This window comes from Furipterus horrens, unplaced genomic scaffold (genome assembly GCF_987537825.1).
Source record: "Furipterus horrens unplaced genomic scaffold, mFurHor1.1.pri manual_scaffold_1, whole genome shotgun sequence".
NCBI lineage: Eukaryota > Metazoa > Chordata > Mammalia > Chiroptera > Furipteridae > Furipterus > Furipterus horrens.
The window spans coordinates 19,184,514-19,212,062 of NW_028327171.1; the positions used below are offsets into that span (position 1 = coordinate 19,184,514).

Here is a 27,549-nt window from a genome sequence, read left to right on the forward strand (position 1 = left end):
AATTTTGTTAAAAACAAAACAAAACAAGAGTTGTTGATTTTTAGCATAACAATGCCCACTCTTTCCTTGGAAGCTTGTCTCAGGAAAAAACAAAACAAAAACAGGATTTTTAGAACAACTCTGCTACTCTCCGTTACTTTTGTAGTGGAGGTTGATGACAGAAAATTTCTGCTTTTCAAGGCCTAAATCTTAAGTCATAAACCATGTCTAGGAAATGATTGAAATTTTAAAAGATTTATTGTAGAATATCTTTTATGAATTCTGAGTGATCAATTTGAACAAGTTATCATGAGAAAAGTGTCTCATTCCAGTTTGTACAAGTTTATGTCACTAAAGAAGGGTTATCTATAAATGAAAAGGAAAAAAAGAAATCATTTGTTATAGGCGATCATCAAAATGTAGAACAATTATAAATAAAACCACTAATATTTCAACCAAAAATACTAGTTTGATTCCTTGACGAGTTTTATTTAGTCATGCATAATTAATTCTTGTCCCATCATAGCCTGAGTCAGCAGTTGACTTGCAGGAAGTCATCAGCTCCTGGACCAAAGGTGTTCTGGAAATCCTGATGTAGTTCTTTGGTATAGTATGACAGGTATCTGCTTATGGTGTCACTGCCAACTTACACTGGGGCTCCTAGAAACATCAATCCATCCATTCGCTTTCATACCAAAGGTTAAAATTGGCTAATATAGATCTCTACTGAAATGATCATCCATTTGATGCTTCTTCTAAAAAATGTAATTTCTTTCTTATACCTAAAGTAGCATAGCTTTTTAGCTAACATGGACAGAAAGGAAAACAGTGATGACTTGTTGATAATAAGACTGAATGGTTCTAACTAATGTCATAGCAGTCACAAAAAATATGAGAACCGAAGAGATTTGAATTGCCTTTTTGAGAACACAAAATTTCCTTTAGAGAATTGTTAATAATTACCCTGAGAATGCAAACTTATCATGAACCCTGGCAGCAATGATAAACCTGCACAGTCTCTAAGCTGTCTAGCCAAATGTGTGTAATATGTGCCACCAACTGAGAAGGGTATTTGTAAGTGTAGAAACAGAATACTTTAAAGAATCTATTTACTCTTGCAATCTTGTGCCAGGCTTTGCACATGAACATGAGTGCTTCTGTTTGTCCTGAGAGCATATATGATTGTGGAAACATGTTCTTATTAATAACATCTTACTAGTATATAATTGACCCAGAGGAGGCTCAGCTTCTTTACTGACTTGATAGCTATAGGTTTTCCTGTACTGTAGTTGTTAGTTTGACAAATAGAGGGGCTGTCTCTCACATGAAGTGCTGATCTAATTAACATATAGTGAATAACAAACCTACCTAATTATTGCTAGCCACTTTTCTTTCAGAAAGTAAATGAGAAAATGTTATCCCACAAGAGAGCAAGAGTGTAAAAACATCTGAACAGATCAATGAGAGGACATTTACCATTATATCAACATATAATCATAAATCATAAGTAAATTATCACAGTCTTGGTTATTAGTAGAGTGAAAATATATTAAAATGACATTGCAGAAGGTAGCATAATAATATAACTTTACTTCTTTCAGAATTGGGGAACTTCTGTTATTTATTATCAAATAATTCATAAGCATGATGAAAACTTAGTAAGATTTGAGGTAAGAGAATTCTGATGAGTTAAGGAAACTCTGCTATCTGGGAAGAATATAGAGAATAATTTGCTATCTCAATTTAAGAAAAGATTAAATACCTTAAGACCAATTTTGAATGATAAGTTATTATTCTATATCATACCAACACTTTATTATCTAATTATTTGGGTATAAGTAAAAATAAACTTGCATAAACATACGGTTAATGACAAAGCTTTCAAATTTAGCTTTAAGATACTAACTTGTCAGCATATTATAATATGATGCATGTAATTTGTTGAGCTTTCCACTTTAATTAGAGGTATTACTCATTTATTAACTTAATACTGGCCCAAAGTCTTAAAGTCAATTAAAGATTTTGGAAATTACATTTAAATTGGTTCTACAAAGCAACTCAATCAAAATTGATATCAAACGTTTGTCAGCATGATAACCTTTTACCATTTTATCAAGGTAGAGTAGGTAGAATACCTAAGTTCCCATGATTTGCAAGACCACCACCAGTTCACAGAAAGATAGCTTTTAAAATATATTAATAATTCAATTTAGTTGAACATATATGCTTATATTCTCATAACCTTAAAATGTATGGAACTAATATTCAATCTTTCCCATAAAGCTAGCATAAGAAACTTAGCTAACTTAAGTGATTAGCCATAAAGTTATGTTTGCTGTGATAAATTGCAAAAATGACCAGAGATTCTTCTTCCCTTTTACTCATCCTACCCTTTGTAATGTGACTTTGAAGCTTTATCCATCAAGAGGTGGAATCCTTTTACCCACTTCTTGAATCTGGGCTTGGTCATAAGATTCCTTTGGACAAAGGAAAAATTTCAAAGGCGACATAAACTGAGCCTGGGAAAGGATTGCACATTGGAGCTTTCTCTTGATGCTCTTGGGAACCCTGTCACAAGTGAATGAGTTCGCATTACTTTGCTGAATGATGAGAGACATGTGGCATGTGCACTGGCCCAGGCTGGCCCGTTGGATGATGAGAGCCAGTTGGTCTCCATCACCTCAGGTCTCATCAGCTAAGGCCATCCTAGACCATCCAGCTTCAGCTGAGACAGCCCAGATAAGAAAAACTGCTCAGCCAATCCATTATTTCAGGTGAAATAATAAAATTATTGTTGCTTGAAATCACTATCTTTTAAGAAATTATTTAAAACACTTTAATTTTCTATTACAGTTTGCATTCACTATTATTTGTATTAGTTTCAGGTGTACACCATAGTGGGTAGGCAATCATATACTTTACAGTGTCCACCCCCACCCCTGATATTTCCAGTTCTCACCTGGCACCGTACATAGTTATTAGAACATTATTGACTCTGTTTCCTGTGTTGTACTTCACATCACTATGATTATTTTGTGACTACCAATTTGTACTTCTTAATCTCTTTACTTTTTTCACCCAGCTCATGAACTGCCCCCTCCCCTCTGACAGCTGTAGGTCTGGTCTCTGTATCTATGAGTCTGTTTCTATTTGGTTTATTCATTAATTTTGTCCTTCAGATTCCACACAGAAGTAAAACCATGTGGTGTTTGTCTTTCTCTGACTGACCTATTAACATAATTCCCTCTAGGTCTATTAATGTTGTTGCAAATGGTTAGATTTTATCTTTTTCATGGCCTAGTAATATTGCACTTCATAAATGTATCACCATTTTTTTACCCACTAGTCTATCAATGGGCACATGGGCTGCTTCCATAGCTTGGCTGTTGTAGCCGCAATGAATGTGGGGTGAATATGTTCTTTTCAATTAGTGTTTTTGGTCTTTATGAATACATGCCCAGAAATAGAATTGCTGGGTCACAAGGCATTTTTATTTAAAAACTTTTGAGGAACCTCCATACCATTTTCTGTAATGGCTGCACCAATCTGTGTTCTCACCAATAGTGCCCAAGGATTCTTTTTTCCTTACATCCCTGCTAAATACCTGTTGTTTGTGGATTTGTTGATAGCCATTCTGACAGGTGTGAGGTGAAATCTCATTGTGGCTTTAATTTACATTTCTCTGATGATTAGTGACATTGAGCATATTGTCATATGTCTATTGGCCATCTGTATGTCTCTGGAGAAATGTCTATTCAGGTCCTCTGTTCATTTAAAAATTTTTAAATTTTATTTCTTTATTTATTTTTTCAATTACCATTTATCTCCCCCATACCCTCTTCCACTTCCCCCCACTTTCTCCCCACCACAGTCATCACACATTTGTCCCTGTCTGTGAGCTCTCTTTTTTTCTTTTTTGCTCCATCTCTCTCCACTCCCTGCCCCCCCGCCCCCCAGCTGTTAGCCTGCTCTCTATCTATGGGTCTGTCTCTACCTCTGCCCATTTTTTAAATTGGATTGTCTGTTTTCATGGTGTTGAATTATATAAATTCTTTATACACTTTGAATATTAACCCTTTATCAGATGTATCACTGACAAACATGTTCTCCCATTCAGTAGGCTGTGTTTTCATTTTGTTTACGGTTTCCTTTGCTGCTCACACACATTTTAGTTTGATGTAGTCCTATTTGTTTACTTTTTGTTTGTTTCCCTTGCTTGTGGAGATACATCAGAAAAACAATATCACTAAGAGAAATGTCAGAGGTTTTACTGACTATGATTTCTTCTAGGAATTTTGTGATTTTGAGTCCTAAATTTGAGTCTTTAATACATTTTGAGATTATTCTTGTATATGCTGTAAGATGGCAGTCTAGTTTTATTTATTTTTTTCATGTATCTGTTCAATTTTCTCAACACCATTTATTGAATAGACTGTTTTTACCCTATTGTATGTTTTTTTTTGGTTTTGCCTCCTTTGTCATAGATTAATTGACCCTATAGGCATGGGTTTATTTTTGAGCTCTCTGTTCTGTTCCATTGATCAATGTGTCTGTTTTTATGTCAGTACCATGCTCTTTTGATTACTATGGTCTTGTAATAGAGTTTGATATTAGGTAGCATGATTCCTCCAACTTTGTTTTTCTTTCTCATGATTGCTGTGGCTATTGAGGGTCTTTTGTTGAAATAACTTTTAAGGTAGTTTGTGATGAATGGAAAAGCTATATACTGTATTTCTCATTGTAATAAGATGGAAGAGAAGATATATAGTTACTTAAAGCCAAAATTAGCAAGCCAATCTAATTCATTTAAGATTTTCTTGAAAAGAAATTTTACACAAATGAGGATATATGATTACAATTTTTCCATATGTAATTACTAAGTATTAAATATTTTAATGAAGAGTTTAATGTTCCATTTAATGACTATTAGCATAATGATTATTTTAAAGTGTTATTTTATGTCTTAAAATCAATGTACAGCATCATACATAGCTTAACTTTTTCTGAATATGCAGAAAGTATTTTTTTTCTTTAAGGAATAACACATCTAAAGTATAAAAATTCAATTTTTTAAATATTTACTTTAAATTTAAGAAATTATATAAAATAGTTTATTAACCCCCTTTTGGGGAAGGTAAAGGTATACTAGTTTGTTTTCTCAGTCAGGAAGTATTTAATAGTCATACAATAGAAGAATCTTATTAAGTTTTTGGTTGAGATAGGGATTTTTTTGTATTGCCTCCTACCTCTAGAATATGTCATTTTTTCCTATCATTAAACATTGGATATTTTGACTGGATCAGAGTGTAAAATCTAGTGAAGTCTGGGTATGGCATTAATGGAAAAGAATATTTCTATCTACTTTTACATATAAAAGAGAAACTTATAGACTTTTACAGATTTCTTTCATAGTAATTAATGCAAGATCATGAAGCTTCATACAAACCAAGAGATAATTCTCATTCCATATGCCTTCTTATATCAATACAGTTTTTAGTCTCCTTCAAATAAATGTTGACATCAAAGCAAGACCCTTTGCTCTCTAAGCCATACTAAATCTGCTTTTATTTCTTTAATTATTTGCAAATATTTCCATCCTTTTGATAATACAACTTCCTGTTTTAATTAGATATCACTATAGTGCATGAGGATGAGATCTTTTGATCTCTAAACTTTTAAGAATACTTCCAAAAGAAATGACATTTGGTGAATGGAAGTAGAATTACAGCCCTTGGATTGTACAAAGCTACACCCGTTCCTCCTGGCAAGAAAACTGTTTTTAGCAACAAGCAAAAACATACAGAAAAGTGACAGCATTAGACAACTTAAGATAGATTGATTATAGGAAGGGAGAGAAAGGTAAGAACTTAAAATAATTTCCATGTTCTCGACTTTAGCAACATAGAGGAAAGATTTGCTTTTACTTATGGGAAGGAAAAATAAAGAAGAAAACGATGTAAGGGAAGAAGAAAAAGAAGAGTCAGTTTTGGACTTGTACATTTTAAATAGTTGGTACATCCAAATAGAGACATCAAGTAGGGAGATGGATATATGAGTTTGGATCTCAGAAGAAAGTTCAGGGTTAGATCTATAAATTTAGAAGACTTAATAAAGCTAATGGAATGAATGAGATCACTCATGGAAAGAGTTTAGGGAGAGACCGTAATGAGACTTTAAGCTGAGCCTTAAGAAATAATTTGACATAAACTCACAGAAGGCCAAGTATTTGTAGTTAAGACACTGACATACTCAAAGGAATTCTATAAGAGATGAGAAATATGTACTAGGATCAGCCAAGAATGATTATATGTATTACACAACAACAACAACAACAACAAAAAACAAAACAAAACCAGAAACAATTTACCTCTCCAAGTTGGAAAATAATTGAGTAAATTATGAAATCATTATGATATGTTTTGATAGAGTGTAAAAATCTTATTTTAGTAAAATTTCTTGGCATGGAAAATTGTTAATAACATCAATAAGAGGGATAGGCAGGCTACAAAATCTTTATGTATAATAAAATACTATATAAAAATAAATAAAAACATAAAACAAGAAAGTGGAGGTACACATCAAAGTAAAAAAAATTGTTGTTCTTTAGAAGTTTGAATATAGATATTTCTGTGCTATTTTTTCCTTGCTTGTGGTAAAGGTTTAATTGGTGAACATAATCATACTTGGAAAAAGTTATATGATGATTTAAAACAGAAAATAATAATAACATTGATAACAATACACCAAGCAAATCCAACACAGCAGATGTAAGAGGAAATTTCTGAGCAAATGGCAATTTAATTGTTGAATGCTTAATTGTTTTCTAAGTACTATGCTATGCTAAGTGCTTTATGTGGATTACCTCATGAAATTCTTATGATAATTATATGAGATTAGAGTTTAAAATTTTTTTCTTTTAAATTGAAAAAATTTAGTTAAGGTTTTATTTTTAGAGCAATTTTAGGTTCATAGAACAATTAAAGGGAAGGTACAGAGATTTCCTATATACACCCTGCCTGCACACCTGCAGGGCCACCCCCATTATCAACATCCCCAACCAGAGTGATATATTTGCTACAATTGATGAGCCTACTTAGTCTTCATAACCACCCATAATCTGCTGTTTACATTATAGTTCGCTCTTCATGTTGTATATTCTATGGGCTGGATAAATGTATAATGATGTTTATCTACCATTATGGTATCACGGAGAGTATTTTCACTGCCCTCCAAATCCTGTGTGCTTCACCTATTCATCCCTTGTTGCTCCCAACCCCCAGCTACCTCTGATTTTTCTACAGTCTCAAGAGTTTTGCCTTTTCCAGAGTGTCATATAGTTGGAATCATATGGTATGTAGCCTTTTTTTCCATTTCACTTAGTAATATGCATTTATAGTTCTTCTGTGTCTTTTCAAGTCTTCATAGATTATTTATTTTTAGCACTGAATACTCTTTCATTGTCTGAATGTAGCAGTTTGTTTATCCATTTATCTACTGAAAAACATCTTGGTTGCTCTCAAGTTTTGGCAATTATGACTAAAACTGCTATAAACATTTGTGTGCAGGTTTTTGTGTGGACCTAGATTTTCAACTGCCAAGGAATGTAATTATTAGATCATACGGTAAGAGTACATTCAGTTTCATAAGATACTGCCTGCAAAACTGGCTTCCAAAGTGGCTGTACCCTTTTGCATTCCCACCAGCTATACTTAACCTTTAAACAGTTGAAGAACACATAGATCAAAGAGCTTATGTTACTTGACCAATATCACACAACTACTAAATAGGAGAACAGGACACAAGTATAGGGGAATGAGTCATCCACTTCCTGAGGGCTTGGAGGAGGTAGGGATTAGCCATTTGTCTTCACTTTCCCAACAAAAAACTGTACCTACATTAGAGTCCAAAGAAGCATCTACATAGTGATAACGACTGGTATCATATCGGTATTTACTTATAAACTTCACTTTCACCTTAATCATAATTATAATCTCATATACTAAATATATATTTGTAGGTATGGATTAACATGATGATAAAAACAGTTTTTGAGGACACCGAGAGCATAGAAGTAACCTCAGAAATGATCTGATCTAATACTTTCATTTTGCAAGCAAGGATGTTCATCCCTGAGTGAAAAATATAGTCGACGATAGCACCAGAAAGAAACAAGGTTTGCAACATCCTAGTCTGGGCTCTGTTCTTTAGCTGTTTTCAAAATATGAGCTGGAGGTCCGTGAGACCTTTGCAAGGACGCACAAGGTCAAAGTTCTTTTCATGCTATTTGCCTTTTCCTCTCTCATCCTCTCACAAATTTACAGTAGTTTTCCAGAGTTTACATTGTATATAACTTCATAAAATATTGACTGCAAAAGCAGATATGCAAATATTGCCAATGAATTCAACCAATAAAGTTATTTATAAAAATGTAAACCAATGCCAGTCTTCTCAAAAATATATTTAGAAAATAGCCCATTTTTTCATTAAAATGCATTATTTACGTTGACATTGTTTATTATATTTATTTTAATAAATTAATAAACATTTCAAAATTTTCTCAGTTTTAATTTTCTTTTAGAGACGTCTCAGATTTTTATCAATGACAAAAAACACAGGGAAGAACAAATTACAACTGACAAACTGGGGAGGAAGGTGTGAGCTCGGAAACTTGGGGAATGGGTACCCAGGGTCCCTGAGATGCTTCCTGGAATCCTGGGTTTCCTTCCAGGGCTCCCAAGTACCTTCAGTGCTTCCCTGAAGCCCCATAGGTCCTATGAAGCGAGGTTTAAGAACCAGCATCCTAGGCCAAGGGTTTCATTGTAGAGGCTGGAAACCCAAGGATGGTTCAGACAGCGGCCTTAACCTCAGTGGCTCCATCCTCCTTCTCCAGGGGGGTACAGGACCATCGGCTCTGGCACGGCTGCTGCAGGGGGCCAGCCAGCCACTTGGCCATACAGTTGTGCAGCTCAAGGGCTGGCCGGGCCGGGGCTGGTGCCCGTGGTATCCAGGCTGCCCACGAAAGCAAGCATGTCTTTTCAGCTCATCTCCTCCTCCTTCTCCTTGGCGCTGTCGTGGATATAAACAACATCAGAGGAGAAATACGGGCCCTGGGACCTTTCCTTCACGGGCTCTGTCACAGAGGTTGGGGCTGGCCCCGTGAGCGTCTGTAGACAAGGATGGCACGGACCACATGCAGGGTTGGGGGTGGAGAGTGGGACCGCCTGCACGTCCTTCGGCACGGGCAGCTCAGTCTGCTGTTGGATGAGGCTGAAGAAGACCTTCCAGACAGAGGTGGCGCGGGAGGCCGTCTCCAGGTCGCTGAGACAGCCGCAGAGCTGCTGGGGTCAGTGGTCAGGCCAGACAATCAGGCAGTGTCGTCGCTCACCACCACCCACGCAAACTCGTGGCTTTTGTCACTTGTGTTTTGTCCGTATGAACATCTCCACCATCTTCCGGAAGACGTGGAAAGCAGCGGTTTTGGAACCGCTGAAGGACTCATTTTGGCAGTGACATTTCGTCCTACAGGTCCGGGCAGATGATCACCTTCTATGGACAGTTGGCCCTTGGCGTTCACAACTGGACCTCAGGGGCTGACGGGGGCACCTGCCAAGGGTTGGGGCCAGCTCCCAGAGAATTGGGGGCCCATAATCAGTACAGGAACCTCACCCTTTCCCTCACTGCAGCTACCCACACTGGCCTGGGCACCCAGTGCCTGGCCGTCAGCCCACTTAGGGTTGGAGCGCATTCTGGGCCTTAGCTCCACTGAGTGCTCCTTCTTCCCTCCATCCTTGGTGGGGCTGCTGGGCTCTGCCACTTCCACGACTCCTGAGTGGCTGAATGAGGCAAGGGTGGGGGAAGCCAGAATCTTGTCAGTAGTCTAAGCCTCCCTCTGACGCTGCTGCCAACTCATTAGGAAACTGCTGTCTTTGCAGCCAGAGGTGATGCAGTACTTACCTTTTAATTTCTAATATAGTAAATATCAATACATATCCATATAATGTTACTTTGGGGTCTTCAATAATTTTTAGTAATTTAAAGGGCTCTTAAGGTCAAAAGTTTGCATTAAAATATTTACTTAAAATATTTTAAAACTATGTGCCTATTAGGAAAACTATTAATTTAATAAATATTATTTCCCAATGTTCAAATTCTTTATATATTTTAAGATTTCTTTCTTAGTGTTTTTATATCTGACCAAGAAAAGATCCCATATTGTAGTGAAATTTATCTACAAATCCCGTATTTCAATGTTCAATTATACACCCCAATAATTAAATTAAACCTTACGTAAATGTATTCTTTTCTTATTTTCCACAGAATACATCAGCACAGAAAGGAATTTTTAAAAGTTAGATTGTTTCTCATCTTTATTACTAATTTAAGTCATATTTCTTGAAGTTAAAGAAGTGTATTATTTCAGGAAAATGAGATGCTTTCCCATTGGTATAATGGCATGCTTAAAATATATGCTAATATTGCAGTGAGAATCATTATTGGGTTTTTCTGTGTAGTGCTGAAAGGAAAAACAATTAAAACTGCTTTAGAGTATCCATAATTCATAAGGGAAAAGTCTACCCCTAGTATACTACGCCTTAAAAAAATCCTAGTGAGACAAGAGGGAGCCTTCTGAATCTTTCCCAGGAGAGAGGCCCTTCCCTCCACTTAATGAGGGAGTTCATTTCAAGCTGCCCTTGGGCTTCTAAAATAGCTATCTATATATCTTTCTATTATTAATCTGCCTTCTCCAGCAACTTAAAAGTAGAAATGTAGTTTTCACAAGAAGCCACTTGTAAAAGTAAGTAAATAAATAAATAAATGTCTAGGGACTATCTTTGGCATCTTTTTGATTAACCAGCACAGCACCTACCATGATGCCCTCCAAGTTGAAATAGCCAGGAGACAGTGGTTTAGACATTCCATCCCCACCTCCATTGTAGATATTCCACCCCTCCAGCTCTGCTTCTTAAATCTCCCACTTGCTCGAAACCTGGGGTCTCCTAAATGATTTCCAGGCCTGCTGCCATATCCGATTTTAATAGGAATCTCTAAAGTGAACTATAATTCGAAACTACGTAATCAAGGACACTGTGGGATTCTCAGCTTTAGGCAATATGTTCTGTCGGGGAAAAGAAAGCTCTGGCAAACAGCAGAGCCAGATCCTTTCACCAGCTGTGCGCCCGACTCGTTCTATAATTTCAATCAAGTCCCTCTAGCAGCCATTGTCTGTCTGTTTCACTAGTGGAATCTACGGAAGTCCTAGCCTGCCTGACTCCCTAACAATGATCATGTGAGGATTAAGGAGATAAAGGCTGTAGAAATATTTTATCCCCTTGGGGAAAGACACTCTGAAAATAAAGGTATTAGAGAAAATCTCTGGATATGACTTTCAAGAACTCTCCAAGTCTCATGAGGTATGAATGTTTTCTGGCAATTAGCTCATTATTGCTTCTTCTCCTACAATGAAAGCAATACAAAAAACAAAACAAAACAAAACAAAAACAAACAAAAAAAACAAACCACCAAACAAACCCCAAACTCCTTTGAAACAGAACAAAGAAAGCGCACTTTTCTTTAATTTCTGTTATGTACAATGTATTTACTGAGTATAAGCATATTGCATTATAGCACGAGTTGGCAGCTTTCCCCTCAAATACACTCACATCTGTTGACTGGACCTCAGTTTTACACACCCAATTGCACATTGTTTAATTGCCCGTCTCTACAGTAGCATAAATATATTACATTTTTATATTATTAAGCCCCTATATATGTTTGTATGTACACATAAGCATGTATCGACACTGCTTTTATTGAGCGCCTATGTGAAAATTTCAAAAACACAGGATTCTGTCTGTGCATTTTAACAGAAATAAGCCCTCTCAGGTTTCTGTTTAAAATCATGCCCACAGGCATAGACTGAGGGGGCATGCCTGCTATGATTTCACCTTCACATACTTCAAAAGGATGTGTGCACGTTTCTGTTTGGGGAATGTATAATGTAGGGGAAGGAAGGTTAGAAAGAAAATCCTTTGTGAATGTAAAATATTCCCTGTGTATGCTTCAGCATCTGAATATCAGAATTCAATGCTTTCATATGATTTTTCTACTTAAAATGCTGGCCTTCGACTCTATTTTATCATGGCCTAATTTGATATTATCCAAACACCAAAGCCCACAAACACTTTCTCTCATGCATGAAGCTATCGAAAATGGATAAATTGATCTTAACTCTACATTACAGCTAACGAAAGCTTTTGAAAAAGTTGCAAAGTATTGAAAAATGGGATTTAGCATGAAAATGGCTTCCAAATAAGCCACAAAAATGCCTTCTGTGATGGTCTGCGATTAGGGGATCTTGCTGGCTGTGTGGTACTGATGTGTGGAATTTCAAGACCTCCTTCTGAATTGGGGAAATAATTGCTTCAGTAGAGTTCATAAACTTGCAAGCTCAATCCATCCAGTAAAAAAATTTAAGTGAACGATACTGGAAACTAAAATCTCTATACATGGATCTGCTGCTTTGCAACATGGAAAACTTCTTCTCTGAAAACTGTCAGTTTTGAAATCTAAAGTAATATGTTACCCTGCAGGGCCCCGTCTATGCCAGCTAAAACAGCTGTAGCATATTTGTTTTGGGAGTGTGCTCTGCTGGGGAAAAATACCTGTTTTCTTGCCCCTTTCTCATTTAAAGATTGAAGGTTAAGAGAAATAAAAAAAACTTGCTTTTGGGTTGAGATTTATGTTACATTTTAATATTGAATAAATGTGTCCAGAAACAAGGTAGAGTATTAACACAGAAACATTGTCATGATTCATACCATACTCTTAGCATGTTCTACTATAACAAAGTTGCATTATTTTAACATGTGAGGATATTATGAAAGTGTAATAGGGAAGGATTAACTATATAGGGCTAATATTCAACTTAGCACTAATGGCCTAGCTGGAAAACAAACCCTAAATGTCAAAGTAACTATAAAATTCACATTTGTTCATCACCTATGAAGTGAAATCCATTGCTAATATTCTAAAGCTTTTAGAATTTTAAATACACTTCAAAACTGAGTAATGGTAACATCCTTTATGTAAATTCATATCACCCCCCCCCCACAAAAGAAAAACCTAGAGAAATCTAGGAATGCATCAATTAAATAACTTGTCTATCCCTCAAACCAAATAAAGACTAACACATGTATATTTTGTTAGAATTTCAATTCTCTAGAAATTTGCTATTTTATTAATAGGAAATATTAGATCTAAAAGATTACATAAGTTTGAAACTAATTTTTTATTCTTGTTAGAAATACTTTCTTTCAATAACTCATTTTACATGTAAAACAACTTTGTGATCTATCCTTTCTTGCCATGGTGATGGAAATAAAAATCAGCACTGAGAGGGAGGCCTTCTGGTGGAAACAATGTAAGAGGATCCAAAAATAATGTGATTTAACTCAAAGGAAATGAAAACCAGGGAAATTCTATTCTAGAAGCTTAAAAGGAAAATGATTCATATTCTCCCAGGGTTTACACTGGGCCATGGTGGTTAGACAGGCAACCTTGGAAGTGAGCAGCACTATAACACCACATAATCTCTTACTAGATAATGTGTTACAGTAAAATGAAGGGTAATCTTAGAATCAAAAAGGCTCTTTTTCCCCAAAGATGGATATCTATTTCTCCACTCTTCTTATTTTAAAAGAAAAACTTGAAGTTGCTCTCGGGGTTTCCCATTTTTTTTTCTGAAAGGCACTTTCTTAGCACAATATATACCCCTGATGAAATTGACTCTTGCTGAAGAAAAAGAAAACAATGTTTCAGAATTTATATATAATTGCATTTCAGGAAGAAAAAGGGAAGCACTCAACAGTTGGTACGTAAAGCTCTTTGTACCTTCTTTTGATTTTAATGCATATATTTTTATAAGGCAAGAGCACATCCTAAGACCACCCCCCAGATTGCCTTGTGATCAGCAGGAGGCGTAAGGGCTCATGACCCTGAGAAAATAGAGGGAAAGGTGAACTTTGTAATCATAAATTAGTAAAGATCAAGCAGACAATTTGTCCAGTCACATGAAGTGACAGACGGAGTTGTGTACAGTAATATTCTGTTATGAAGAGGCTAATTTATGGAAAGCTAGTTCTTAAGTTCAAGTGCTTTAAATATTCAGTGCATCAAAACACAATGTACTGTTGGGCCTCTTCTGGGTCTCTAGGAATCTCCTCTACGAGTTGCTTCACATGCTGCTGCTTTGGTCGTGGGTTATCAGGGTCACCTTGCCTCCCATCTTGGACATACAGGTGACTGTTGCAGTGTTACAAAAACTCTCCTCTATTACCTAAAAGGTGGGATACATCTGTGGTGCAGGTTATGTTCCTGAGCCTCCACAAGATCAGACTGTGGCGGGACCTCACCTCACCCACGTCACTATTAGTTTTTCCCCTTCCATTATCCTGCTTTCTTTATTGCCTTCCAACTGTCTCCTGGAAACAGTTTTCTTATTTTTAAAAAAGATTTTATTTATTTATTTCAGAGAGAGGGGACCACAGGGAGACATAGAGGGACAGAAACATCCATGTGAGAGAAGTATCTATCAGTTGCCTCTCCTGGGGGCCAGGCCTGCAACTCAGGCATGTGTCCTGTCTGGGAATCAAACTGATGACCGTTGGCTTTGCAGGACGATGCTCAACCTGCTGAGCCACCCAGGCCAGGGCCCCCCTGGAAACAGTCTAGTATGAAATCATGTGCACAAAAATTCTCATTATAGGTATTGCTTCCAGGGCACGCTCTCTAAGCCACAGAACTGCAACACTGGCAAAGTTCTCCTTGTACCAAATGAAAGGCAGAGTTTTCCAGCTTCAGTGTCCTGCACAGCCCAAACACGTGGTGTTAGAGCTGGCCATGACCATGTCATCTGTTTACTGATCAGGAGACTTAGGAAGCTAAGGCCCCCAAATCACTTGTACAAGGTTACTTACTTAGCAGTTTAGTGAAAGGGTCAGGATTAGCACCTCTAAACCCCCATTTCCAGTCTGGTGCTCACTGGAATATCGTGTGTATTTTTCAAATGTATGCTCTTTTCTTGACTTCCAATTCACAAAAGTATTTGCAGAATCATCACTATTTTCTCCTCTAGCTGTGAAAATTTTTGTCTAATGAAAGATTCTAGTATGTAATCTTAATAATCTCAAAATATTCCAACTGATGATAGAGACTACCTGGACCACTTTTGGAATAATAAAAATACTAAAAACAAAATAAAATATAATATTTGTTGAGGTCTTACTATGAACTTAGCCCTCTGGTAATTGGGTTACATGGATTACATGCAATGTTTAGACTAGGCGAACGTTGCAGGTGCTATGATAATCTCCACTTGAGCGGTGAGAAAATCAAGGCTCAGAGGTGAAAACAGATATGCAACTATTTTGTATTAAAGCTGGAGTCAAGGCCAGATCTGACATACTCATACTTGACTTTATAACTTCCAGATTGTACTGCTTCTCTGCATGCTCCTGGAAGCATGTTCTTGAAACAGAGGAGTCTTCGTGACCCACTAGATCACTTTCTTTGTTCCTGTCATCATAATGGGAACTCTGTGAAGAGATTAACCAAGGAAAGCGTGGCAGACAAATATGAGAGAAAAGGGTCTTTATTTGGATGTAAAGATTCAAGAGAACAATTTGAAGCATTTTAAAGATAAAACCAATGTCCATTATTTTTTCACCCATCTAGACGTAACTTATTCTTATTCCGTTATTCTTTTCTTTATCAGGGAAATAATCAGTTGATAACTATTTCAGAACTATATTATATTACACTGTGATGGGTAAATGTCAGCCTTATAATCCTTCCTGACTGACAGTGCAAACGTAATTCCCTATTATACAATATGACGTTATCTGAGTGATGGGTAAGGAGGATTGTGGGTTGCAAAGGCAGTCATTTACCATGGTTCCACCACAAGGAACTCATCTCAAAGTGACACTATCTTGGACAGTGAAAAAGTTTGATTAGTGGATTGGATTTGCTTTAATTAGGATATTAATACATGTTTTGTGACCCTTTCGTAAGAGGGATTCATTCTATGGGCAGCATGGCAATGTACAGATTGATTCTTTCTTTATTTTAAATGGACAATTAATAATTGCCATGAAACTGGTGTTTATACATTATGTAAAAACAAACCATGGATTTTAAAACTCTGATGGAAAATTCAAAACAAAAGGTTTATACTCCAGCGATTACATTTTTTGGTCCCAGTTTTAACTCAATAGGTTATGGTCTACTTCAATCTATTAGTATTTGCATTTATTTTTCTGCAAGTGGGTCTTAATAGTATATATTTTTTGACCATTCAATCATTTTTACATTTTTTTTCCCAGAGGAAAAGAACCAAAAATATCTTCTGCTATTATTTTTACAAACTAGCCACAGAAACTCCATCCTGCTACAAGTTGTTGCAGTTGACTGACATTTTGGCCTGTTTTTACAGTGTGGCCTCATATAGTCTGTAGGTGACCTCCACACTCACCCCAACAACCCAGTATGATTGCACTCACTTCTGTGCAGCTGGCCTCATACAAGAGAGAGGGATGTGTGGATGCCCAGTGGAGAACCCCTCGGATGATAATCTAGCAGAAATAAATAGATCAAAGGCCTTCGCTCATTTCTTGAGCATTAGAAAAATGACAAAATAAACAAAAGTAACATTATCATTCCCTATGGTCACCAAAAGTTAATTCATGGCAGCTAGTGTAGAAAGAAAAATTGGGAGAGTGAATTCTGAGGGAAAATATATCTAATATCTAACTCACGGCCTATCTACCAATCCCTGTCTGAGAATCAGTTGCCTCTAGAGAAACTATTATGTGATGGATCAAGACCACTTTTACGGCAATTATATTCCATGCTAAATTCACCTATGCTGGATGCCAATGCTAACCAGCCACCCAGGATAAACATTTACTACTAGAATATCAACATTCTGTCATATGTACCACCATATGTACTATTCAAGTTTGTCTTAGTCAAGTCTCTAATTTATCCACATCATTTGTTATAGAACTGGTTCACATTGTGCCAAATCTCCTACTTCAGTCTATCTAATTGTAGACCTTTTAAGAAATCTTCATTCTGGAAGGTTTAATTGGAGTATGCTAGAAAATATACTCATAATTAGGAGACCTGAATTTCATTCTTCATTCTTACACAGCTGGCAATCACTTTGTGGGAGGGTTGGGGGGAAGGGCGCAAATCACTTAAACTCTTTATGTTCTGCATCTGTTAAATGGGTGAACTGAAACACTTTAAAATTGACCATTCTGTGATGATGGGTATCTATTGGAGAGTTTTTGTTTCTATAGCAATTGGATCACAGTAGTCCTGGCCCTGTAAAGTCAAGAAAGAATGAAAGGAGCCTTAGTAAAAATTAGTGAGCTGAAATCTCATGAGATGTCTACCTTAAACAAAACATTAGCTTCTTTGGTGCCCTGGGCATATTCCTACTGATTTTTTTCATATCAGTTTATGACCATTTAGTTAGCAGTTTCTGAGCATTTTCCTAATTTACTGATACTTTAACTTCTTAGTCTTCTTTAAACATTATTCCCTACACCTTAAAAGATACAGACATTATAATGCTAAAGAAGATGTCCTTGAATGAAAATTAAGAAAAGCTAATTCATTAGATACTGTTATTCATTGAATGTTATTGAAATTAGGTCAGCATTCCTAATTTCAAATTAAATGAGCACCAAGAGAAAAAAAATTCTAGAAATACTGTGCTCTTATTTGATTTATATTTAATTGTTTTATCTTGTGAAGCAATATTTCTTATGTTTGTGTCAGGGTTGCCCTCATTATGTCCAATCACTTTTCAGCTGAGGATTATGCTAGAATAATGTAGTTCTGTTATCTGTTTGCATGTGATTCCTTCAGGAGGGATTCAAGGATACATTTATTGCATTTATATCAAAGACAATGCTATTTTTCCCCACAAACCTAAATATGTTTTTTTTTCTAAATACACCTTCAAAATTGATGCTTGCTTTTATACAAATAAACTATGGTTCTGTCTTTTTCAACCTAATATTATATTGGAAGAGAAGGCATTGTTTAGACACATGCTCATGCTACTACTGACTGTTGCTGTAAAAATGAAGGTTAATCTTTGCACTATTTCCATTGCTTTTCCTTTGAAATCTGGTGTTTATTGCAACAGAATTTCAGATTTTGCAACATGAGAGTCTGAAAGCCAGGCCAACACAGGCGGCTCTTTGGAAACAAGGGACCTGGAACTTCTAGCAACCCAAAATATGGCCAAACACCAAAAAGAGAGGAAAGACAGCTCAGGTAGGTTGTGTTGATTCCTTAGACGTCTTCTGATTCTTTTCTAGAGGACTTCTTTTGACAATGCATGGACACTTTTTTTGTAGGTCTGTGTTTCTGTTAACCATACCCTCCTGGAAGAGATCTTGACCATCTGGATGTGGTTTTTGTTTTTGTGAGAAGGAACTTGTGTGTCCTTGACATGCCACTAGTATAAATAAATGCTCCATGAGAAGAACATGGGTCAAGATGTTATACATTTCCAGATCAGATTAGGAAACTACTACAAGTTATTTGGTGTGTAACAATTAAACATGTGAGCTTAATGTACATATGTGCATGAAAAAATGCATTAATTTCAAATGTGTTTATGGGAGATTTCAGATAACATGTCAGCTAGTTTGGAATAGCCACAGGAAACATGGCCTTCTGCATACAACATGGTCCTCTGTAGGATAAAAGGTACTGAACATGAGTCTATGTATTATATGAACTGGTGAGAATTTTGGAACTTTATTTCAAGAGATCTTGATATACTTGTTTCATTATAAAAACAATTATGGATTTAAGGTATGTATTTAAAATTTGTAGCAAACTGTAGCAAAAAACAAACAAACAAAAAACACAAGCTAAAAGGATAAGTCAAACCAAAGATTAGTGTTTGTGGAGCATATAGCTCTTCTATTCTTCACTCTTGACTCCACTAGCAAGTCCCTTTGCCATAACTCATCCCCAAGGAGTGCTAGGTGCCATAACTAGGCAGTGAGAGATTTTGTTGTTGTTGTTCTTGAATTTGAAAATTGAACAACCAGTGAAGGAGATCTCTCAATTAAATCAAATTATCCATATTACCATGGACACCAAAAGAGTATAATTTTGCTTATTTTATACTTTGAATAAAGTAAAATATTTTACTTCAAAATTAGACGTTATTTTTATACCTTTATTCTAAGGAGCTAAGTAAAGCCCAACAGGGTAGCACAAAGTTCTGTTTTCTAAGTCTGTGCATAAAATGATCAAGTTTTCTGAAGCTATGAGTTTGGAGACAATGACCACCAGTCATCCCTGTCATTAAAGTTTGCATTTTCCTATGTGGAGTGGTAAGATATTGTGGCCCTTAACTCTGTTCTTGAGTTACATTGTTCCTTTCTTCTCTATTGGGTGTCAGGAGGCACGGAGATGGTATTAAAGCGACCTGTATCTTTGTCACGTTCTGTGAATCAGAGCCTCTTTTTCAAGGATTGTCACCAAAAGTCATAAGAACCTTTTCTAAATTTCACCAATTTAACTGGTAATTGTTAGTTAATTGGTGTAGTCCACATAGAGTATTATTTAAGTGATTTTTATTGTAAGGTGGAAATATTTTGGACCAAATAAAGTTATATAAAAACTGACAAGTGTGTACTAACAAATTTCTATAAAGGCGTTATTATAGTTCAGGATTCTGCTTATTTAGAGTTTGTTTATAATTCTGCAGCTCTTAATCACAGACACCTTCATTAGTTTTGTCCCCAAATACTAGATCTTTGTAAACATAGCAACAGACCCCTGAAATTAGCATGTAAACAGGGTGCACTGCACCTGAAGCAAATTCTGGCTAGCCAATGTGTTTGATCACCTGGTTTGGATAAACATTCAGGGTATATCTCATGCTAGAAAGGCTTTGGAAATGAGAACAAAGTTATAATTAGGTTTTACTTAAACGTCATACACTGTACAATTATAAAACAATGACTTAGATAAATGGGTTTATATGCCTAGTTTTATTATAAATATCAATATTAGGCATTTACCATCAGACCCCATGAAAGCTGCTTCTTTTAAAACAGACATGATGATGGATGACTTAAATCCAGACAATAGGAGATCCTAAAAGCAAAATAAACCACAAGGAATTACTACTTCCTTTCAGTTTAAAAAAGCTTGGCCCTCTTAACAAATCAGTAGATGATATAATATAATGATCTTTACATTTATATACTCCTTCTACTGTTTGATTTGGTTGCATTATCCATAAACTAAACAAATAAATAGATTTATCTAAAGACAGATTGTTCAATATCATCTTGCTAATGGAGAGTGAGCGAATCTTATGGTTATTTGGAATGTCAATGTGTAGCCCTGACCAGCTATGTGACACATAAATAGAATCATTTATGGAAAGACAATAAAATTAGGCTTAGTCTAAATTTAGGTCTTCATTACTCATAACCTATAACTTTGAATGTTTTCCTCTGCTTTAGTAAGCTTTGCTACAAATTAAGGGATTATTATATAACAGAAAGTTCTCTGATATTCTCATATTTTCCCTTCCACACAAGAGCTTAGGAATCGTACATGGTGGAAACTAACAAAGAAAATAAAAACCCAGAGTTGACAAATAAACAATATAAAACTCTGAGTATAGGGGTGCTTAACATTTAAGAACAGATTATTACAGTTAACATGGATATATTATATGGGTACGTCAATACTGATGTAGGCAGAGAAGCTGAACCCTACTTACCAGGTGATTTTTTTTCAGGTATTTCTATGTCAAAGGAGTTTTCCTGCCTGGACTTTGGGCTGCATCAGGACAGGAGTGATTGTGGTAGCAGACGGTTGTGCTAAGAGTAGCTACATGAAAGTGGGGTCGGGGCTAGCAAGTAGTTGAAGTCAAAAGGTAAGGAAAGGCAAAGGATAACTCCCATGAGCTGAGCCAAGAAGAGAAAGAGTTTTCCTGTTTTAAAGGTCTGAGCATGTAGGAAATTAACTCTATAAAATTTGAACCTTGAATCAGTAGTTGATGTATTATAAAGATTATATGTTAATATACTGTTTCTATCACATTAATCAAGAAACTAGACTAAGGAACTTATAAACAGAAGGGATGGAATTCAAGGCAAACTGACTGAGTATTAAAAAAAGAATACTTTAGTTTAGAGGCCCTAAGTAATAGGTGCATAATATCAACTGTGAAAGAAAACCTTTGAGATAATGGTACTCTTTATATTTCTTGTTTGGTATCAGACCTGTGCAAGGGGTAGACCATGCATTGTCCTCAATTTTTTTAATTGGTTTTCTAATTTGTTAATTTAGTTATCTACTGTTAGAAATTTTCTTCAGAGCACTGCTTTAAATCTATTTGTAGACTTTGATATATGATGTCTTCATTACTTTAATGGGGTAATAAATAGTAGATAACAAGTATGTCGACAAAATATTTGATAAATTTAATTTCCATTTCAGATAGAAACACTTAATAGAGTCTAATAAATGAATACTGTAAAGTGGCAAAATTTATTTACCTCAACCTGGAATTATTCCCAAATAAGTCAAAGAAAAGAAAATTTCAATATTATGCCTATCACTAAAACTTCACTAGCAATATGTGAAAGCATTTGTTTTTCTACATCCGTATTACAACTTTTGATCTTTGCCAAACTTCTTGGTTAAGGTAGTTTGAATTTGTAATTATGATGTGAAAGTGGTATTGAGTGTCTTTCTATGTTTAGAATCACTTTATTTTATTTTCTGTAACCATATCCTCATAACCTTTGCCCTTTTTTCTACATGGTTATTGGGATTCTTGGTTTGTAGGAGGAGCACTTTAATGAGTTGAAATATAAGTATATATATCTCCAATTTTTAACTTGTGATTTTCTTTATAATTTGTTTGCTATCTTGAATTTTTTTAGAAATAGACATTTATTAATTATATTTTTATGACTTCTGGGATCTTTTGTTTTCTTGTTAGCTTCTATATATTTTTTTCTCTTTTAATGGCTATCCATACCTCAGAACTACTAGTCAATGCAAGTAGAAATCATGAACATATTATAAATATAACATTTTTGAAGGGAATGTCAAATTATTCTATTTGCTGATTTTAATATTTTATACATGAAGAACATTGAAGAATTAACTGAAAAATCACAAGTGAGAGAATTCAGAAAAGTACTTGCATGTAAAATTAATATACAGAAATCAACAGCCATCATACATATGAACAATAAACTAGTTAGAAGCTATAACTGAAGAAAATTTCACACAGAAATTGACTACTAAATAAAATAAAACACTTAGGTATAATAAAAATATGCAAGACATATTTAAAGAAAAGTTGAAAATGGTATTCTGAGAATTCAAAATGTGTCTTGAACAAATCAAATGGTAGTGCATGTCATTGTAGAGAAAACCTCAACATTATAAAAAAATTATTGTGTTCCTAAATTAATCAATTTATAAAAATCTAAAGGAATCTCAATAAAATATTATACACTTAAAAATCTGATTATAAAGTTTACATGCCAAACACAAAAGAGAAATATATGTTGGAAATTTGAGAGAAAGAAGGCCGATGCGCTACAAACATTTCCGTCATACACTTGTGATTTAATATAAAGCTGTGATCATTGAAGTTGGCATTGACATAGAAACTGATAGAAAGGCATTTGAAGTTTAATAATAGGCCTGAATACATTTGGGAATTTAATCTATGACAAGTTGCCAATACTAGTAAGTGGAAAAAAGATTGGATTTTCAAAAATTGTGTTGGAATAACGAGGTAACAATCTTGAAAAAAAATAAAGTTGAGGCTAAGCCATAGTATCGTGCACCAAATAAACTACAAAAGGGTGAAATATTTAAATTTATTTAAGAAAACCATAGAATAATAGGAAAAATAGAAAAATAATTTTAAAAACATTGGAGTGTATATGGTGTCTGAAGGAAATAAATAAATAAATAAACACATATCTGTCACTTCCTATAAAAAATTTTACTTGGCAACAACTACTCAAAAAGAAAGTCAAGGAGAAATTAAAAACTGAGAAAGAATATTTTGAACTCATTAATGTGCTCTTGCAAATAAAGAAAAATGCCAACAACCAAGGAAAAACTGGGCAGAAAAGGGTGAGCAGATAAGAAATTATAAATGACTTGTAAGCATGAAAAAATGTTCAGTAACATTTATCATACAGTAATTATAAATTAGAACTCTTTTGTCTTGCCTCTAAAAGTTTGGCAAAGACCCAAAGTTTAATTATCCACTATGTTGGCAAAGAGGTGGAAAAACAAACACTTTTATATAATATTCGTGGAGGGTTAAATTGGTTTAATTCTTTAGAAGGGTAACTTGTTAACATCTACCATAGTTAACAATGTGTACACCTGTTGACCCAGCAATTCTATTTCTAGGTCTTTAGGATGTATCTAAGTGTATTTATAGTCAAAATTACATATATACCTAGCAATTCAGTGAGTAACTATTTTGCAAGGGTCAAAAGACTTAAAACACGTGAAGTTCACACACAGAAGATGAAGTAAATACATAACATATTCAAAAAGCCATTTAAATGCATAAGGGAAATTTTGTCACACTAATGCATATGAAGAACTCCAACATTTACTATTAAATACTAATCAGTCCAGTATAAGTAGAAATAGTAATGTATCATTTGTGTTAAGAGGCAAAGCTAAGACAGTCATCTTTTTTGAATTTTGAAACATGTGAATGTATTACCTATTCAAACAAATAATAAAATACAATTTTCAGAAAAATGTGAATATTAGATCTTACAGCCTTTTAAATTACTTCAGTTTTGCTTTTGAGACCCAATCTCCATTCCCTTCCTCTTCCAAACCCAGTTTTTACTGGCCAAGGGGGAGTGAGGTTAAAGATATGACAGAACACAACATTTACTTTCTTATGATAAGAGTTTGACTCTAAATCCCCATTACAGACTGGCCTGTGTCTCTAACTTTACGTAAACAAAACATTTACTAAGGTAATGTATTAAATTATATATAAACATTACTCCTTTTATCTCCCTTGGTAATATTTTTATAAAGAAAAGTTTTAAAAATTATAGTGCTTAAATTGGGGAGAATAAATACTTTTAAAGCATTTTTTATCCCATTTCACAGAAGGCCATTTAAAAAAATGTTTGTGTTATAATTCTTTTATTCCTGGATTCTACAACATTTCTCTGTAATCATAGAATACCATTAGGCTGATTTTAGGACATATTTTCTCCAACTGTACCCAACCTGTTTATTCTTTTCTTCATCAAATGCCTGGTCTTAGGAAAGCTGACCATCAGTGCTGTATTTAGGTGACCACTGTGGAGACCGAAGAAACTGTGTTGATTTTATCTTCTCTATTGACTCTTCTGCTTACTATCTGATGCCCAGGAGAAGTAAAAGAGAAGAAAGTTGAGGGTTTACAGCATAGCTCCAGTTCAGGCTTTCAAACACTGAAATCTTTAATTAGAGTCACCCAAGGATGGAAGAAAAGACACTCAAATTAGAAAACAGATTAAGAGTAGAGAGTATACATATTAGGCATATTTTAAGCAGAGAACAATGGGATCACTGAGCAACCTTTCAAATGATAAATTATCAGTTTGAAATGTTATGAATTGTGAGTATCTTCAAACATAAGTGTAAAAAGAAACCCACACTTCAAAGCTAAATACAAATCATTGTTATTATACACTTTAATTATCAATAGATAAACTACAGCAAACTATATATTATAAAATAATAGGCATATGAGTAGGTGTTTCTGAAAGCTTTTGTTAAGCTCTAATGTGATCTACAGGTGGTAATTATGTTTTTATCCTAATAATTAAAATATTGTTACAGCAGTCAGTTGTTCAGCAACATTGATGGAGCTTTTCTTCATATTGGAGCCCTGTTAGAGGGGATGTGGGTGATAAGGTATAAATAGTTTTCTGGTAAGTTCTCTGAGTAACCCGGATGTGAAGACATGAGTGTGTACATACACACACATGGAGAAACTTATTGACAATCACCTGTATAAGGCATGCATTGCAGAGTGGGAGGCAAAGTGAAAGGGTGTTCAATATCAGAAGACAGTAAGAAGAATATTCTCTGAGGTGCTAGGTTGTGAGCCATGTTTTGAGGAAGTAATATATGAGTCTGGTTCTGATGCTTGCTCATTCTTTGAAAATTGTAATGTTTGCCTTTTTTAGTATGTCTCGTAAATTTTTTTGGAAGTTGGACATAATGTACTCGGTAAAAGAAGCTCTGGTAAAAAGGCCTTCAGTGACGTGGTGACAAGGTGTGGGGAAGGGGGAGTATTTTATAGTCGTACGAGTGGGTCTCAGTCTTTTGGTAAGCATGTGTCTCTGGGCTGTGAACTTGTGTTTCTCGGTTTACCCCCACCCCCCATATCCCATTTTTTGGGACAGTTTGGCGCTGATAAAACTCCAACAGGTGTGGCTCTGGTAAAATAGTCTTTCTTGAGAGCAGTCCTTATTGAAAAGAACAGAAAGATTTTGTTTATTTCAAAATTGTTTCCTGTTTCCTGCCCCTGCCTGAAATATGAGGGATTTTTTTTCTCTGATATTTCATGTGAGAACCTGGTAGATCTTCTGGATGTAAAACTCACAAAAATGTGCTGGCTGCCCAGACTGAGCTCCCCTGGAGTTTTTAACTTTCAGACTTGTCCACATTGAGTCTCCGGCAATTCAATCACAGTTCAGGATTTTCTGCCCCAGTACTAGCTTCCATAAAAGTTTCTGCTGGTTAGTCCATTCTGGTAAGTCTTGATTCTCTGAGTCTGTATAGCTTTTCAATTTTGGGGACAGCAGTTTTCCCTGTGACCTCATGTCTCTGGTGGATCTGAGAAGAGTTGTTGATGTTTCTGTTTGTTCAGCTTATTTTTTTATTGGGCTGGAATACTGACTTCCAAGCTTCTTACATGCTAGACTGGAAACCAAAATTTATTTTATTCCTTAGATCTAATCACGATTCAATTTCCATTTTAGATCCATATTTAAAATGATCTAAACAAATTCTTTCATTGTTAAGTGAATAAGTTTGCACCCAGTTCTGTTGTTAATTAAAATGTCTACCCCATAGGAGAAAAATCAGGCCTAATCCTAAATGGGCAATATACTTATTTAATCAAAAAAGCATAAATGTCACATTTTATCTTTGCCTGACTGCTTACTTTAAAATATTTAGGAGGAGGTCAGAAAAGGAAAGAGGGACCCTTAAGTGTTTTATTAAAAGAAGTTTTATTATTTATTTACTTAAAAAAATGTTATTGTCTCTACTTGGAAGACGAACATTTTGAGGCTAAAGCTATGAACTCTCTCTAGAAACCAAGGTATGTAAACATAAATTTTTGTATAAAATTTTAGTGTCATTGCAATTGTAACAAAGTTGATGGAAATCCAGTTAAATGATTTATAACTTCTTTCTTTCTGGAGCTTACAGATAATCACAATTTCTAGTATTTATAACAGGTATTTTCTTCATAACATTTATTCAATTAAATGTTGCAAAGTGCTTATTAGAACTTTCTCATATATGATTTTAAAAGTTACTATTTTGTTTTAAGTATAACTCTTCTAATACTAAAAAAATTTCAATTGGATTATATCTAAATTCTTATTTTTAATAGTGAATGTGCAATTAATAAAATTTGGTTTATATCCACATATTTCAATCTAGATAAATTTTATTTAACAGCATTTGCACATAGGCTCAAATATTTCCTTTCTTCTTTACTATCTTTACAAACTTTGGGCAAATTATTTCTTCTTTCCTAGCCTTGATTAACCTTTAGTAATATAGAGATTAGAATGCCTACATCATAAAGTGGTTGTAAGAACTAAGTACTTAGCTTAAGGACTTCTTTTAGGGATTGTTTCAAAGAATGTTCACAGCGACTTCAAGCTTTTTATTCCATGTTCTTTACTTACAATTGGCTCATAACTCCAGGTTATGTTATCTGATATAAATATCTGGTGCCAGCATGTAGTAGTGGGTAGGGTTACAATCTTGTAGGATTTAATTGCAATTGATCCCACAGTGCCAAATAATGTTAAATTTTCCTCATAGCTGGCCTGTCTAAAATGCTTCTTAAATTGACATTGACATTTGTGAATAGTCCCAGGCTTAGAGCCATAAAGAGGTTGAGCTCTGTAACCTCCCTAAAGATCTTTAGAATATCTAAAACTGTTTCATGAAGTAGCAGAAAAACTCCACAGAATAGGTGAATAGGGAGCAATAGCTACCTTATAAATAAAGGATTTTTCCAACTCAAGTATGAGGAAGATGGTAAGACAGGAAAAAGACCAGAGAATTTCAGTGCTCTACTTTGTATTTAACAGAGGAAGAGGTGACGGTGCAGAAAAGAATTAGAAAATAATAGCACAAATTTCAAGTACTTTCACACATTATTTCATTTGAACCTCATAGACACATAGTAAAACAGTAGATATCCGT

General features: G+C 35.0%; 1 pseudogene; it reads right to left on the reverse strand.

Moving 5' to 3' along the window:
- Nucleotides 1–8,824: 8,824 nt before the first annotated feature.
- The window catches only part of LOC150020730 (BRISC and BRCA1-A complex member 1-like), a 107,283-nt pseudogene continuing 88,558 nt past the window's right edge, over nucleotides 8,825–27,549 (reverse strand).